Source organism: Pieris brassicae, chromosome 5, assembly GCF_905147105.1.
Source record: "Pieris brassicae chromosome 5, ilPieBrab1.1, whole genome shotgun sequence".
Taxonomy (NCBI): domain Eukaryota; kingdom Metazoa; phylum Arthropoda; class Insecta; order Lepidoptera; family Pieridae; genus Pieris; species Pieris brassicae.
In genome coordinates, this window is record NC_059669.1 from 6,556,515 (window position 1) to 6,571,163 (window position 14,649).

The following is a 14,649-nucleotide window of genomic DNA, read 5'->3' on the forward strand; positions in this document are numbered from 1 at the left end:
TGAAACAGGAGATATTTAGCGATTACTCCGTACTATAGAGGAATGTAGTTGGAAGGTTCCACTGCACTTTGATTCAATTAGGTAGTATTATGACCTTCTAAGTTGCATAAATGCCGCTCGTACGTTACGTAAACAGAATGCAGGTACGTCTAGATATGATGAAATCGAAATCTCACGCCGCTTAAGTCTGCACCTGCATATACAAGCTAGCTTTAGAATTGTTAATAGTCTCTAGTATTTGGACAAAACTCTATCGCCCAACCAAAGCGTAGATTCCTAAAGTATATTAATTGCGATTAGTTAAAAGGATTATCAATTAAAAGTGAACTTGAGGAATTAATCAGGAGAGTTGGAAAAGCAGAAAAGTCATCGGCGTTGCTAAAGCACAAATGGCCCCAAGCCAGACACCAGATTGGCTTTTTGTTCGACTCACAGGTGTCTGACGATACTGCGATATTTTTATTTTCAACGTACAAGCGAAAACTAGTGTCGGCGTTTTAGTATGCTACATTTGATTTTATTCCTTGTTTACGTATTCTAATATAGACTAGTAAATGCATATATTGATTACACTATAAGTTATTCCTTTAGTTTACAGTCGTTAATTTAAATTTATAATAAACCATTTAAAACCGGACGTCGAGGCAGAATACAAAATTCCACCCGTATCACCTCGACGTCCGACGTTCCAGGACTGAGCGTTTTTCAAGGCAGTTTTTGCCGCGCACCACCGCTATGTCACCTGCCCACTGAAGTATTTCCGAACCAATTCGACTTAGGGTCCTTCAAGAAAAGAGCGTACAAATTCTTAAAACCGCCGGCAACGCACTCGCGATCCCTCTGGCATTGAGAGTGTCCATGGGCGGCGGGATCATTTAACATCAGGTGAGCTATCTGCCCGTTTGCCCCCTATTTTATTAAAAAAGAACCATATTGGAAATAAGATTTAAAATTATTTTTAAACAGGTTATATAAAAATATAAGTCTTGTACATAAAAATATAGTATTTATGGCTATAGATAATCAAATATTAAGTAACCATTCTGTAGTCTGATCTTTCAATGGATATAAGGCCGATTTGGCTTAATAAACACAAATCATTATCATAACCAGCATTGATTCTGAGTAAAAATGTTTTGGGCAATGTCGATGATGTCATGCTTAAAGGAAAAGGACGCAACCTCCATTGGTTACCTGATGTTCTTAGAAGACTCAAAGGCATAAAGCGAAACACAAATCTGACAGGGCAATTGAATGTCGCTTTGAAGTTGACATTTATTGTTATGACTTATGACTTGACAATTAATGACAATTCACAAGAAATTATTTGCTGTAGTGGTAGAATCCATTTTAGCTAAATGTAGCGAAGTTTATCGGATATATTACCGTTTATTAATATTATAGAAATTCGTAGTTAATTCTGATTAAAATCAATTTCTCGAACAAAATCTTCAGAATGAAAGTTTCATTAAATATTAAGTGTTTTCTGACCTTTTTTGTGCCATGCAACGCTAAGTTTCTTGTCTTATGCCAACCGTAACATACAAAATTTTTAATATAAAAAAATAAAAATTGTTGCTGTATAATTTGGAATAAATTACCACATTATAAATACACAGCAAATAAATTTTCAAAACATATAATGATAAACTGAAATTCAAGCTCCAAGTAAATTTACAAATAGCACTGCTGCTGAAAACACTGCTTTATATAGTGGCTTAGTAACGGCTCCGTTTGAGTGTCTATCTATGATACAGATAAAAAATGTGTGTTGCTGTGCGAGGTTTAGGGATCAAAGCAATGTACTATGTTTTATTAGACACTAATTATCTACTAAATTGTTTAATGTTGTAGTACAATCCTTTCTATAGACATATTATAAGGAATTTGAAGATAAATAAAACGAGTTTCACGTAAAGTATGCAATGTGAATGAAGGTCACCAGTTTTGTGGGACAAATGTAATGAGAGAATGTATTGATTTAACAGCCCTTGCTGATTGCTTTCCGTGAGATTAATGGTGTTTCCCAGACGTGCGTGCGCGCAGGGCGACCACAGAGCTAACGACAGAGGTTTCTATTTAATTTTATGGTGGCCAATAGACAATAAGAAATGGAATGTGAGAACATTTTCTGTTAATTCTGTATTTTCATATAAGAATGTAAAATACTTCTATACATTCATCTTAGACTCTATTGTGTAACGGAATAATTATATTTTAAATATTAATCTACAGATTAGTTCATAGATTATACAATTACATTCAAATAATACATTTTATGTTAGAATAGTAAAGCAATTAAATTCCGTTAATTAACTTGAGGTTTCTATTTGCGATCATTATTTTTCTTCTCGGTTACCATGGCAACGCCTGACGAAAATGTGCGATCGTTTCTGTAGCAACTTACATTCCGTTTGTAATACGATGTACTCTGTGGTGATTTGGTGCCGTTACGTTGCGGTCGGCTCACCCCAGGCTAAATAGCGGCTACTACGGAACTCATACATTGCGCTTACGCATACTGTGTGTATAGATTAAGTACTGATGTTACCGAATACTAAACAAACTTATGTTAATATTAGCTTTGTATACTATAAAATTAAGCGTTTGGTTATTAATATTACTAAGTGCACATGGTTAATGCATTGGAATACGTTGAAAAAGCTTGCGCTTAAGTTTCTACAACTACTTATGATTATATATAATACAAAAAATATATTTTATTCATTATTTCAGTTAGTCGGCTATGTCCGAAACATTTATGGTTTCGAGAATCGAACTTACAGGTTTTACAACATGGTTGCAATACAACACAATAACTATTCTCATAAGTACTCAATACCAATAAGAAACTGGTTTTAAACGAGTTAAAGACATAGACATCTCATCTTCATGGATTCACATAATGAAGGAAAAAAAATACGTAAAGAACATTGTAAAAATAAATTTTGTTTTACGTAAAGAACTCAAAAATTATATGTAATTTAAAGCAATAAATTTTTATGTTACAACATTTTTCTATAATTAAGACCTTAACGTTCATTTTAAGTTTCCGTATACACATTCTTATATAAAGACGACAAACCAGGTGTGTAATAACAATAAATTATTAATAATCGCATAATGATACAATATTCTTGTTAAGTAAATATTAGCTTATTTACTATACTAGTTTTTTTTCCTCTTCGCTGGACAGTATTTAACAAGTTCATAATATATCGAAAATATAGCGTTCAACCTTATGGGACCTTCCGTATAAAGTGCAATACTACAAAACTGTTAAAAAATGTATTTTTCATTCATTCAATCAAAACGAATAACAATATTGTTGTTAAGTAAATATAAGTAGCTTATTTAGTATATGTGGTTTTAAAAGAAAACACAGAAAAAAACAATACTTGTACGGTTCCTGCGTCATCGGCTTTAGGCCCTATCCCAGCACGAATTGTTGTGTCTGTGCCTCGGGGTGGACTGCGGTGCGCAATAGAGAGCTGGAGAAGTAAGGCGCGCCGGCCCGTAATAACAATTAGTTATGTAAAACATTAAATTAATGTAATTTTTTATATTTTTTTCTGAAATGGATTAATTGGCTTGCGATAAAATAAATCGTGTAAATTTCAAAATCACGTTCTGTATACATTTTCGCCATAAAATGAATTCAAAGTGTCAAAAATGGGCTATGTTTGGATTTTTTTCTATCGAGCGACGTTATTTAAATCGTGTATCGATCTTTCAAAATGGATACATAAACTACTCAACTCCACCATGTATTATTTCCATTCGCCCTACTTCAAGAAACGATGACAACAAATGGAAAGAAACAATGTACTTTTTTGGAGTTTGGCGACCAGACCTTTAAAAAGTAGAAGATTTTTGTTTAACTCTATATTAACCACGTACAACAACAAAACTATTATCGGAATCAACTCTTTATTTATCTTATTTTATACGAAAGACCTATAAGGTACAGCGCTATACTTCCCTATATAGTAACTAACTAACAAAAAGTTATATTATTATTATTTTATCAATTGTTTTATGAATTTAAGAACAATTCAAATTGAATTAAAATTGACGAAACTATTCAGAGACTTCAAGCCGTTTTGTCTCGTTGATATGATTTCGTATTGAGTTCAAAGTAAATAAATTACTTAGTCTTAAACAACATCTCGCAGCTATTAATTTCCTGATTGACAAAAGGGAAACATTGCTAACTAAACATTGTAAGCAATATCTTTTTAAAAGTGATATCCGAGCTTTGAAAGTAAAGCTCTGCTTAGTACTGTCAACCAAGAGCACATTAGAGCACAATAGTTCTTCCCCTTTTAATTTTCAATATAACTCAGCTCTTTATTTTTAATAAGTCACAATTATAATATAATGGAAATTGTCAAGTCGTAAAAAAGTAATTGAGATATTGTGAAGTCAATAGAATTCAATCAATTTAAAAATCAGAATTCTTGTTTGTACCCGTATGGGGCTGATAATGCGTTAAATTGCTCATTATGACTTTCATTGACCACTGATTATAGAGATTACATTCTTATTTAAAAAAAACTGATTGATCTCGGTTCCTAAAGACATTTCCATATTCTCCTAATAAGAGACCTATAGCTTAATATATACTGTTAATATTTGTAAAAACTTAAGATAAAACTATAGCGTACATAGAAACTTTTGTAACCTATTGTGTATTACAATTTTTTAACTCTTTTTCGAGCGTAGCATTGCTAACAGTGATCGCCTTAATGCAATTGAAATTTTATCTATAAATAATGCATGAAATATAACAGTATGATACGCTTGAAATCATGGAAGGGAGTTCATAAAAATCATTGTCCATTAATTAATATTCGAGCTGATTAACTGTAAGTGGCCATAATTGGCAGTAATATGGAATGACGATTTACAATGTCTATGGATATCTAATTTTGAGCTTTTGAGCGTTCTGTGAATTATTAATGAACCGCTTCATTGATTTCGTTAAAGTCATCCAGCTTCGAAACTATAGTTTATATTATATTACAAGTAGTATGGTTTGTGACGCTAAACTACATATATGCGAATTTACACGCATAAATAATTCATATCGCGGACCAAAATATGCGTAAATGTATAAAACTGATTTTTGATACAGTTTTCGGTAATTTGTAAAGTGTACGTATATAGCATTAGAGTACCTCCCTACTGTAAGTTGCAATACACCTGCGATTTCGTTAAAAATATTTTATGGTACTGCAAACAAAATATATTGCTTCGAATTAAGCTTATAATAAGTTTTCTTAAATTATTTTTATACTCAAACTTTGTCATACAGATTTTACGATAAAACTTTCGGTATCATTTTATTAGCATATAAAAATAATCTAACTTAGGAGAATACGAATATATATATATTTGAAACTATACAATGATATGCAGTTATTAAATACTCATAGCAAAAACAGGCGTTTGAAATGAGGCGGTTCGAATGACAAATATACAATACCATAATTGGTCTGATATAGGTGGTCCAGCTTCCGAGAATTGTCGATCAAAGGATACCGATTTTATTAGTTATCAATTCTTGAACGCTAACTTATAAAGGCGTAGTTAGCTTAAAACATAATTTTTCTTCGTGCTAAATTTTTAAAATATTAAAGATTTTAACACCAATAACCATGTGGAATGGAATTTGGTTTGAAGTATTGGTTGGTTAACGAAACCTTTAAAATATTCAGTAGAAACAAAGTATATTTTCTGCGATGTTTATACTTCTGTCTAGCAATTATATAAGGTCTCTGCAGTTAGGCTATGGAATTCACTTCCCGTCCCTATTCGCTAAGCTCCTTCTCTATCTTACTTTAAATTTCTTCTATACAAACATTACCTGTCCACATCGTATCCCTAACTTTCTTACTAACTGATGTGAGACTTATCTTAAATTATATATTTATCTGTCTTTTTACTGTATCTCTATTTTACTCCTATTTTTAATGTATCATAATTTTAGTTTAGTTTGTTTTTTTTGTTCCTGCTTAGTTTTGTCTTAATAAATGTGTATAACATGTATTTTTGCATTACTTGCCAAAATAATAATAATGTAATAATAATAATAATAATAATTATGTAATTTAATACTTTTTTTTCTTATAGTGGTTGCTTGGAAGAGATCGCTCGAAAGCGATAAGGCCGCCAGTTGCCCTCCTTTTGATTTAAATATATTCAAATTTTTTTTTATATTGTAGTTCAACGAAGTGTAAATAAATAAATAAAAATATATACAAATAGCCTAGCCGACGTCCACCTCGTAGTGTGAAAGGTAATATATAAAAAAAGGTAACATTCTTATGGTATTACAACAAACAAAGCTTATTGTGATGCTGCATGTTTCCGTAACTATTTTTTGTTACAAATATGATATAAGGTGAGCTGAATACCAGTCTGAACAGTTTCAATCAGCAGTGTATTTATTTTTCTAAACGTGGACTAGGTTTGTTAGCTCCCTGTGAAAGCAATTTATACTGTCTAGACTTGATAGTTGATATATTAGCTATTCCGCAGGCGACTGCATCGCTCCCTACACGGTCGAGTAATGTACGAAATATGCCCCCGTATTCAATTTCTTAATATTTTTGTAACTGGGCCTTTGCTATAAGTATTTGTAAATGTCACATGAAATATTTTAGTTTTCAAATAATTGTTTAGGGTATACTGTTTTAATAGTTTTTGTTTTCTTGTCTAATCTCTTCTCAAGACACTTTCCGTAGTTTCTACATGTAATTGCTGGCTTCACATAAAGTATAGGGTGAATAGTTGTTCTTGAATAGTTAATTTAAGTAATACTAAGCTCTCGTGTGGAAGTTATGTTAAAAATATTGCAGTTTCAACAATGCAGAAGTTTTGAACGGTTGTTAGAAGTTGTGCGTTATTAGGAGCTAGTTTAGGGAAAATTTGCCAAACCAGGGTTTAGCCTCGTTGAAAATATCCTGTTTAACAACTTCTACGGGACTGTATAACATTAAAATATAATTTAGCGCCTTATGAATTCAGCTAACCAAATTATATTCACACAAACGTTGAGTTATAATGAAGAGGAGGATACAGATGAAAAATGCCACATTTTTCTGATTTACTCTATTACTACTTGAATGTTAGACGTTACTAGAAAGACAATCAGAAATAAATGTAACTATATGTTGATTAAGTTAAAATTTTACCCAAACTAAAAGTACAGTCTCCAAGTTTAGCACGTGAAATCATGTGTCAAGAAACAATGAGATAAAGTATATTTAGCGTGTGCATTGTCTGCGCACGAGGATAGCGGCGCGACGCGCGCGTGCGGCCCTGCACAAGGTCAATGGCACGCCTCCATCCCGCTCACACACCGGAATTCCATATTTAAATCTGGTCCGCAGAAAAATGGCGGACGACTCCATTCCGCCGTACGTACGGAGAATTAATAAAGTACTCCTTTTTTTGCGTATCACAAGTATGGAGAGTAATCGTAATATTTTACGCTGAGATTCGGCAACGCCCTATTGAGGCGCGGTCTTAATATTCGTCAATGGCCAACGGTACATTAATTGCAACTCCGAATTTGTTAAATAAACACTGTGACACACTTACAGTGCAATTAGGGAATATAAAAGTAAATTGATATGTCTCATATATGAATTTGTTTTACTAAAGTATATGAAGTCTATTTTTTACAGGATATGTGGGCAAACGAGCCTACAGGAGGCGAAAAAGGGCCGTAGGCATGGACAACCATTTTTAATGGGTGCATTTCTGGCCTTTGAGGAGGAGGAAATAATAGGAGGTCGTATCTCCCAGGTAACACCCTCAACGGGAGTCGCAAGAGAAAGACCGTGGAAGACTACTATCCATCAAGGTTATACGGATGAAATTTCGTTACTACGGCACGTAGATGGAACGAGGCAGCAGGAATCAACCCAAACATATACAACTCTTCATACCTCAGTCTCGTGATTGTGCTGTAAATAAGCACTATGTTCATATTATATAATATATTAATCAACTTCTATTATAAACTCTACCGTAGCTTTTTTCAACAGTCTATTTTTTAAACAAGTGTTTATCAAATGTTAATGTACTCCTCATGAACTCAATGATCGTTTTGAGAGCATCGGGGTCATTGCTCTTTGTAACCTAATTTTTCCTCTTTCCACATACATTATGCTAATATCCTTAATCACGCTTACTCGTCTAATACACCCTCTTCTTTATAGAAATTCCAATACATGACTTGCTGTTTAATAATTGTCTACATTATAAAGGTACTTTGATGAACATACTATATCACTTTATTAAATAGAAATATTTAACTTTATCGATTACAAACTTAAAGCTTATATAGGCAGTATAGGATGGCTAGTTATAAATAGGGAAGTAGCATTACGTTTGGCCAAATCCTGGCTTTCGTTTTTAAGCTTTGGAAAGTGGACATCTCTTCTGTTTTGCCTACAGAAACAGGAAACTAAACCAATATTACCATTTACAGATATATACATTGGTAGGTATAAGATGAATATAGTCTAGAATTAATTGTCACCAGCATACACTTATCAACTCGGATCAAAGTAAAAAACAACAATTTGCAAAGCAAAAGGGCCTCTGTAGTCAAGGACTGAGCAAAAACTCACTCAAATTGAACGCAAGCAATGTGGCAAAATTAATTAATGTCCCTTGTGGATTTGAAAACTATAGGGGGTCGGAGTGTGCAAGTCATCGGAGTCGACGAGACGTTGACTACGAGTCAGTCGAGTTGAATTACATACATTGCGGTATTATTGTATTCGAAGATTTAATAACATTATAAATATAAAAGGGGATATTGCTCAAGATAGAGAGAGATGCAGTCAGTTGGAAAAAGCCTATACTAGAGTATAGTATCTCTTATCGATAAGAGCTCCTTGGAAAAACAAAATTAAGTTTGTGTATCTTTTCTAAAGATGGATGAATATTTTAGAGAATAAATAAGGGTAAATTACTATATTATTATCATAATAGAAAATTATATTTACACCAGATATTAATAGGATAATTGGTTTGTAATGAAGTGTAATTATGATTCGTGGTTATTAAAATAATTTTAATCGTAGCCGCAATTATGTAAGTAGGAAGTACCTAAGTAATATGTATTGTTGTGCAGTATTTGCTTTGTCTATTTAGATATTTTTTGATTACATCTAACTTATTCTAGTTTATAAATGATATTTACATTTTACAAAATACAGTGTAAACTCGATGTAACATCCTTCGATTGAACGACGAGCACCCTAAAGCGTCAAAATCAATTGGCTTTGGTTGGTGTAACTTGTCTTCCATACAATGATACACTCCACATAGAATTACATCAACTCTCAATAACGACAACAATTTGAGTAATGAATTACATATTGTAAGAAATAATAGGCCGCAATGTACACCAAGCATTAAACTTTAAAGCTTGTAAAGCGGCCTCAGCTATAAATACATACGAAAAACGTTATCTTGTAAAAGCGCTAATGAAGTGTTGGTCAAGAAATAACTGCGATTTGTATGCACGAATCACGACATGGAATGCACATTGCACTTATAAGAAATTATTGTAAATTATTCATAGTGTATTGTAATATGGCGTTATTGGATATTAACATACGAATATCATAGACAATTTATGAATACATAAAGTCTATTGATAAAAAATTTGCAGCCTTATATAGTATTTTTATGTAATTAAATATCAAGCTTAAATTATGAGTTATAGAACCATAGGCTATGGTAATATAACAAAAAAACTGTACCTAATTTTCTCATTAAGAAAAGTGACGAAAACACGGGTTCAGTTAGAAAAGTATGTTGAATTTCGTCGTTTATAGATGAAAATCATAATTCCTATTTCACTGTTTATTATGGTATAAAGTCATTAGTGTCCAAACGTTAAGCTTGACACACAATGTAAGCAAAATAACACTCCCAGCAAATGTTGGTTGACACTTGCTATTAAAATAATTTCTTATCTACAATACAAGGATGTTATTCATAGCATCACTCATAAGGACGCATTTAAGTGACGATAACTCTTAGACATCCCAGATGACTGTCTGTTTTCTATATAACTGACGTATAATTTTGATAATTATTCATATAGTTTATATAATAATATAGACATTTATTTATTTATTTATAGCTATACAATTACACTAACAGCTAATAACCGATGCGATAATTATATTCCTTAATAACCGTATCTTAGGATTTAACGTCGTTACTGCGAATTCGCTCTGATAACATATAAAAATATCGATAGTTTCGGAGTCAGTATTAAGCATCTTGCGAATTTGTTAAGGGGGCTGAATTTTTAAATCTAACGTTCCTTCATACAAACACAGGACAACGTATGTTGTAATTACAAAAGTTATCTGATTATATTTACGGATTAATAAATCGTATTTATTTTAACATCACTTCAAATAGTTTCTAACGGCCTTGCAGTATGTGCAGTGACGCGAAAAATTCATATTAACTAGCACATGCTCATAATTTATTACATCCCACCGAGCTAATTAGTTTGTGTATCAGACACATTTATGTGTCAAAGCAGACACCAGCAAACCTCATAAATATTACAGTAAAAATTAACCTTAGATAATAAATGCATGAATTTGAAATACATAATGGTATACTTGAAAATGTGGTAACTTGATGTTCTGTGAACATACTGTTATTCTAAACCTCAGGTGTAATACTAGATCCAAAGACTAATAATTTTCTTTATAAATCACCTCGACGTCTTCCGTACCAGAACTGAACTATTACTATTTTTTAAGGCAACACCAGTGGAACCAGCTGTTCCACAGAAGCATTTCCGATCCAATTCAACTAAGGGTCCTTTAAGAAAAGACCGTACAAATTTTTAAAAGGCCAGCATCGACCTCTGGCATTGTGAATGTCCATGGGCACCTCTTAACATCTACGTTCTATAAAAATAGCGTGTATATGGTGGTATGCTCCATATACGATATGCTTAAGACTAGAGCAGCTGTTTGTCAACTTTATGCCGCCTGTCTGTGGTTGCGGTTTCTACTTCCAAGATATCTTGTTATTTTCCTACTTGCAAATTATAAGAATTAAAAATTAAATCATTTTGATTTATATCCAAGCATCAGTAATTCATTAAAACTATAAAAGTCGATATACATCGTAAAATGATTGTAAGAAATAAATATCGAATGTATTAGCAAACAAGCCTTGTTTAAGTTAACATATGAGTAATACAGCGTCCTGGTGGTTGCGAAAAACTATTTTCATACAAATATGTATTTCACGTGATATTAAGAACACAGAAAAACAAAATCAGATTACAACGTTGAAATACACTATTCTGTCTTTTTTCACAACAGTGTACACACAATTTGTGTGAAAGAGACAAGTGTAGTTTAGTAGACATAAGAAGTGTCTTGTAATAACAAAAATATTTCTCACGTATAAAGAGGTCGGTATACTATCTATACTCTATTATTTTACTCTACTCTCTATATATTTTGATTGTAGAACATGCAAAAAGTATATTTGTATTTGGTAGTTCTGAGCGATGTTAGCCTAGCGGCTATAGGCTATATGCCCAGGCATTGTAGATTCGAACCCTGTGCACCAATAGACTTTTCTTGCTATATGGCTTTTAAACATCGCTAGTACGGTGAAGGAAAACATGGTTAGGAATCCCGTAATAGTCGGACGGCGTATGTAAGGCTAATCACCTACTTCCCTATAAAAAAATAAAAAATGATTACGAAATATATAAATCAAATAAGACCAAGGGTTGTACCGGTTTTTTTTTTGGTCAGTCAGCAGTACTGGACACCGCTGTAAGCAGATACAAATTATTTTTTTTAGATCACACGAGAAAACTTAATTATCAATTAAAAGTTTCATTTGTCAAGTAAAAAATCGCTCATTACAAACTACTTAAAATGTACATAGAGTACAGAAGAAAAGAAAGTTTTTTCTAACAAAAGCAATTTTCTAGACAGGCACCGTGCCAACCTAATTGTATTAGCTGTCTAGATAATTTATCAATTTCTACTAGTTCCATCCCGTTAGTTTCGTCTATATCTTAACGTTAGATAAGTGGGCCTCTGACAAATTTAACTCCTTTCTCTGTTTAGACAAGGATTATTAGAGTTTTTAATCAAGTTTATTTAGTCATAATTTAAAGATTGAATATTTGTAGTAAAGCAAAATTATTTAAATAATAAATTCGGTATTTCGTGTTCGTAGCTATTATATTACATATATATATATATATATATATTATTTACTTTGAGAGAGGACGTTCACCAGACATGGGAAGAGAGAATAAAAGGTATAGCGGGGAAAGATAAAAAAAATGGTGGCGAGGATGAGCGACAAGTAGAAGAATTTGGAGACCTTCACTCCGTTAGTTCGTGCACAAATATTCAACATAGTAACACACGGACTTCATATAATCCTAATTATGTAGTATTCGAATACAGGTTTTTTTAGTTTTGTTGTTTTCTTTGTAGCTTAGATAATACTTTGCGTAGAATGTCCATGAAATCTCATTACAAGTTTTTGTTTAAAACAATTCGAAAATTTATGGATTGTATTATATAGAATTTATTTTTCTTATGCCAAAAAATATCTCTCTAGAAAATGTTGTGGACAAATAAGTTTAGGGAAACTACAGCTCAACCACAAACGAACGAAGCCGCGGCTCAAAGCTAGCTGAGCCAAGAGAATTGAAAACGATGCGAACACCGCGTACAAATTAAAACCGACCAAGCGTGAACCGCCGATCGCCAATCATAAGCTTTTGTAGCTCAAACCGTTGTTTCGCGAATGCGGTATGTGAGGGTAGTTATAAAAGTTTTATATTTTTATCCATATAGAGTACTCCACGACCTACAGGATTCTATCGTAATATCTATGTACGTTCTTAAACATTTTTGTCACATAGTCTTAGTTGCACCTGGTTGAAATAAATATACCAATGCTTTTAACTTCTTTAAAGATGTTCTTAAGGCAATTTTACACTGTATTAATAATTAAGTTACACAAGAGAAACGTATCATTAAATCTAAAGCAAAAAAGCAACATTAATTAGCCCAGCGCACCTTAATTGAAGGTAAAGGCGTGTTCCGCAAGCGAAAGTATTTGTTGTATTTGAGAATTAAAAGGACTGGGGGCTCCTCGCAATCAGAGCGATGGCTGGCCTTAAATGCCAGACTTAATTGAACTGCTACCGGGTACATAAATACACTAACAGGCATCCGCCACGAAATTTCCGTTTGCACCTTAAGAATTGGGGAGATAATTCAGCAGTACATCTAATATATCTAATAACGAGGCGTAGGAATTTTATATTTAATGTATCTTTATTAAATTTTAATAATAAAGTCCATTTATTTTTCAAGTCTACTTTGTACTAATAAGTTATTTACATTTGTTTTTCTTGTTACTCGTTAAGTTCCTTTAGTACCATTGATCGGAACCCCTTCAGGGATAAGGCCTCTTCCAGCTTTCTCCTGCTAACACATCTTCTGTCCATCCTCTCGTTGTTTCCCTTAGTTTTCATGAAGTTGTCTTTAATCTGTGCATGCAAGCTATATACCCATTACAATTTTTTGTTTTAGGGCATGACGTCTATAAGGATTTCGTCTTATTTTTTCACGTTTTACTTTCAGTATTCTTATTATTTTTTGGAACGCTTCTTTTCATTTCTTTCTGGTATGAAATTAGGGACACTTAAACAGTGAGGTAATATTTTTTTATCATAATAACCATATTTCATCATTGCCTCTCAAAGGCATGTTTCTACCTTCAATACTTTTATTAATTCTATTGAAAACGATTTACACTAGTCTGTTATGAATTTTACTCCGGAGCTGACGGCGAGTGATGTGGGAATTCGTGATCGTATTAAGCTAGTTTTACTAACATTAAAACATTTACGTTATTAAATACGTAATAACGTAAATGCTCTTACAGACCTCAATAAAAATTAATTAAAACTCCAAAAGGTGACTTGCGGTTTCGTCCCTGAGTTTCTAATTTAAGTTTGTTGTTCACACGAGGTTTCGCTTGATTAAATAGAATTTTTTTGAAAGAGGATTCTGAATACAAAGGAGTGCCGTTGATAACGGAAGCTTGAAATAATATTCGGGCGTCGGCTCATGAACTGAGGAAATGACAGTCTGCCCGTCGGGAAATTGATCCTCCCAATCATATCTTTGTGGAACATGGTATAAAGAGTAGTGAAGGATTCGTTCAACAAGGCAGATTTTGTGGATTTTTAAGGCATTGCATTAAACACATCACAATTTAGTTGCGAGCTTTACAATGTATTTATTTTAACAGATTTGATATCCTAGAACTGGGTACCAATGTTCATTAAATCAGATAATCTGTAGAATGAGAAATTTCTGCGCCTTTTGCATTTACTTTTTTCTTTATACACAAGTCTTGCCCTCGCCTAACATACGATATGCAGGTCAAGGATATAGAAAGAAAACCCCAAAAGTGCTCAGCAACAACACAAGCTCAGACATAATCTGTACTGCTAAATTAAGTCCAACCCGGCCAAAATATTTTAATTTCATTAAAATAATTCATAATAAATCTCACAGAGCTTCATCAATTTCT

At 32.8% G+C, this 14,649-nt stretch overlaps 1 protein-coding gene across 7 annotated transcripts in view; it reads right to left on the bottom strand.

The window, feature by feature from the left end:
• Positions 1-14,649, bottom strand: part of LOC123709263 (protein alan shepard) — a 95,517-nt gene that overhangs the window by 56,708 nt on the left and 24,160 nt on the right. The window lies entirely within an intron of this gene.